The sequence below is a fragment of the Crocodylus porosus genome, unplaced genomic scaffold (assembly GCF_001723895.1).
Source record: "Crocodylus porosus isolate Cpor-Errol unplaced genomic scaffold, CroPor_comp1, whole genome shotgun sequence".
In the NCBI taxonomy this organism is placed as follows: Eukaryota; Metazoa; Chordata; order Crocodylia; family Crocodylidae; genus Crocodylus; species Crocodylus porosus.
The window spans coordinates 8165497-8169794 of record NW_017728925.1 but is presented as its reverse complement, the minus strand read 5'-3'; positions in this window follow the sequence as shown (position 1 = coordinate 8169794).

Genomic DNA, 4298 nt, shown 5'->3' with positions numbered 1-4298 from the left:
AGATTCTTTCTGATCTCTGGATCCTCCCTGTTTTATACTGTGTCCTTCTAATGCAAAGAACAAAAGATTTCTTTTTCCCATTATTTTTTCTTTCGCCTGCTGCTTGCAAATAGGAGAAACTATTAAGTGTGCTTTGTGCATTCATATCCCCATGTACTTCTGTTGATCAACCGCTTTCCATTTTCCCCATGGAGAGAGGGAGAGAGAGAGACAGACAGACAGACAGACTGAGATTCCTTCCATAGGTTTTCTGTAGCACAGAAAGAAGAGATCTACAAACTATTTAAGTACCCACTGGTATGTTGTGCTGTGTATATTTTAGTATAATTCTTAAAGCCAGGCTATGAACGTATCTGAATAAAACTCTGCAGACCTTGATGGCAAAAGAAAAGACTGTACTGTTCAAAATTATTGAGGTTTCAGAAACAAGCACTGAAGTAGACATTCCTGGCCAGCAGAGCTATGCTGATTTTTACACTTGCTGAGGATCTGGCCCTTCTTATTGCAGAGAGAAGGTGAATTGAAATCACACTAAGGCTAAAGAGGAGGTTCCATTGAAAGGATGAAACTACTGGAGTGAAATAATTTTGTTTTTAAAACTTGCATCTAGAAACCTTATCTTTGACACATAAGAAGAGACATAGAGCTAAATAAGCTATAACCTGCTTAGATTTCCAAAGCAGCAAATGAAACCAGTGGACTATGCACTGAGTGACCATTCAGATGAGCAAAGCTCATTGAACACAACAATGCTGTAAGAGAACAAGTTGAAGAGTCACTGCACCAAATAATCTGCTTTTGATGCATGCACAGTGGAAACTTTTTTGCAGGGATTCAGGCAAGGTAGTCCAACATTTTGGTGAAGGCCATGTGGGGCATGAACAAACTGTGGAATCCACTTTCTGTCTATCTGCATTTGTGCATGCTTGACTCCCATTTTTCCATACAGAAGTGATGGCTAATAAATAAGATTTTGTGCACCAATGTGGCTCCAAAAGTTTTCTTCTGTCCTTTTGGAAGTGGGATGGTAACTTACAGGGAACATTGGTGTGATGGTAATGGCATCTCTTTGCTTGTCCTGTGAGGCCTTTAGTAGTGTTGATGTTGGATCATAGAATCACAGACAACTAGGGTTGGTAGGGACCACAGGAGGTCATCTGGTTCAACCCCCTGCTCAAAGCAGGACCAGCCCCAACTAGGTCATCCTAGCCAAGGCTTTGTCTAGCCACCTCCACCAGCCCTCTGGATAACCTGTTCAAGTGTTTTACTACCATCCTAGTGAGAAAGTTTTTCTAATATCTAACCTAAATTTCCCTTGCTACAACTTGACACCATAGCTTGTTGTTCATCTGCCACCACTGAGAATGGTTTAGCTCAGGGGCAGGCAATTATTTCAGATAGAGAGCCACTTACTGAGTTTTAGCAAGGTGTCAAGGGCTGCATGGGTAGCCCCACCCCGTGACAGGTGCCCCAACCCTTGGTCACCATCTTTTGACTAGAAGTCCCACACCCTAACCCCTGAGCTTTGCCATCAGAAATTCCCTCCCCTTGCCCTCTAAAAGTACTAATTTCTGCAAGGGGTTTTGCCATCTCAGAAGCAGAAAAATACCAAATTATATTCTAAAAATCAAACATCTACACCATTCATTAACTTGATTTCAAAATATATTTTTGTCCTGATTTACATGTGTTTGTGTAGTGTATGCAGAGGTGATTGCACAATAGCTTAAATGAAATCTTACTTTTGTATATTTTGGTGGGGGTGGGAGTAGAAGGAGGTGGGTATAGGTTTGTGGGGGGCTGTGGGGAAGTGGGGGAAGGTGTGTGTGGGGGGTTGTGGGCAGGATAGATGTAAGGGGTGTGGGATGGGGTAAGGGAGTATGTAGGTGTGTGTGGATATGTGGGGTGTGGGTGGGTATAGGGATGTGTGTGGGGGAAGGGTGGATGGGGTGTGTGAGGGAGTGCAAGTGTCTGAATGTATGGCAGTGTGATGGAGGTGTGGGTGCATGTGTATGGTGGAGTGTGCATGCACCCTATGAACACACACACACACACACACACACCCGCACCCGCACGTGTGCTGCCATTTCCATGCTTTCCTGGCTGCTGCCGGCCACTTTGGCACCTTGTGGTTCCTGGCTGGATGGCTGCGACCACAGGACTCAGTATGAGCCACCCTGCCTGGCCCCAAGGACTGGGGTGATTGCCTGTGACCCTTCCCCACTCCCCCTGCCACATTCTTTTCTGAGTTTCCTTCTCTGGTGGAGGGAGGTGGGAACAGCCCCATGGCCCCAGGCCAAAAGGCTCTGCTGGGCATGGGCTTTTGGTTGGCGGGGGCAGTGGTAGGAGGGGGGTTGGGCTGGGAGTGGGGCAGGGCCAGGCAGGCATCACTGCTGCACTGCAGAGTCCTGCTGCTGGCTTCCCCTGGGTCCTAATGCCTCCGACTCCTGTCATCTTTGACAGGCAGTCAGGAGCAGATAAATATTAATATTCTAATTTTTTTAGGGGCCCCACAGGCTAGATAGTATGGCCTGGTGGGCTGGATCCAGCTCACAGGCCATATTTTGCTCACCCCTAGTCCATCTCCATCCTCCTTGGAACCACACTTCAAGTAATTGAAGGTTGCTATTAAATCCCCTCTCAGTCTTCTCTCTTCCAGACTGAATAAGCCCAGTTTCCTTAGCCTCTTCTCAGAAATCATGTTCCCCAGTCTCCTAACCAGTTTCATTAGCCTGAACTGGACTTTCTCTAATCTGTCCTTATCCTTTCTGTATTGGGGGGCTGAAAACTAGACACAGTACTCCAGATGTGGCCTTACCAGTGCTGAGAAGAGAGGAATAATCACTTCCCTTGATCTACTGGCAATGCTCCTACTAAAGCAGCCCAGTATGCCATTAGCCTTCTTGGCAACAAGGGCACACTGCTGGCCTATATTCAGCTTATTGTCCACTGTCACCCCCCAAGTCCTTTTCTGCAGAGCTGCTGCTTAGCTGGTCAGTCCCCAGCCTGTACCAGTACATGGGATTATTCCATCCTAAGTGCAGGACTTTGCACTTCTCCTTATTGAACCTCAGTAAGGATCCTTTCTGGCAGCCCCAGTTCACCTCACGGTGACTCTGTGTTTTCACTCTTCCAGAGCCCAGAGAGAAATGAAATTCTGGGCTAAGAATTTTCAGCCATCTCTAAGGCTCAACCAGCAAAGGGCCTTCCATTGTACAGGTGGGTAATACATCCTGTCTAGTCCCCCAACCAAAAGAGCAAATCCTAAGTCATTGCTGCTAGTGAGAAGGTACCTAAAGGGATCCTCATCTTAATTTGAAGCAACTAACCATTAGGCATAAATTGGAGTCACAAGTCAAAGAATAAAATAGTGATGCCCATGGGCATTTCATCTTTCTTTCTTTTAAATGAATGCTCTGTAGATACACAACTTGTGTAGGATTTGATCTAGCAACTCTTCCTCCAACTGAGTAGTAATCCTGGGTCTTCCTGTGAGATTGGGGGAAATCATTTAATAGATTTATGCAACTCAGTACTGAGCATGTCTGCACATGCACATTAAAGAGTCCCAGAAAACTATGCACTTTCAGTAATGTGCGTTTAAATAGGCTGATGTGCCTTTTACTAGCACCTCATAATGGAGGTACTGAATTTAATATGCATTAGCAAAAGCGCATTAATGGATGTGTAGCTGTGCCCAATATGGCAGAATGAGGGACTGTTTATTAGAAAATGAGCTTTGCAGAGAGACAGCCATGGGGGGTGGCGGCGGGGGGGTTAAAACTTTGGAGCTTTTGGCACTTTGGGAATGAGATAAGCTACGCCTCCATCCTAGCAGATCAGCCTGGAGTTTGACCATCAAGCTGCCAGTTTCTCTCAGGAAAGATTTGCAGAAGATGTAGTTTAAGACAATGTTTTGGTGCCGGTGGGGATGGTACTAGTGAAGGTTAGAACAGCTTGTCCTTGAGTGCTGGGGAGGGTGGGGGTGTGACAGATTCCCTGCCCATATACCCTTTGCCACAGTGTGCTGAGCTGGCTGTCAGTGTGAGAGGTCACTAGGCATGAACTTTCCACAGGGATCACTAATGGCTCTTTATCAGCTAAGTAGGCTTTGCCAGACAGTGTAATATTCACAGGGACCTTCGGGGCGCATCCTGGATCCAAAGCACCAGGACGAGGTAGGTGATCTCCCCTTTGTCCTGTCCTATCTCGTTATTTTTATTTTGTTTTAATGCGGGCTAAATGGCCACGTCCCGTTGTGCTGCTCTGAGGCTGAGAAACGCTATGAGAGAGGGAGA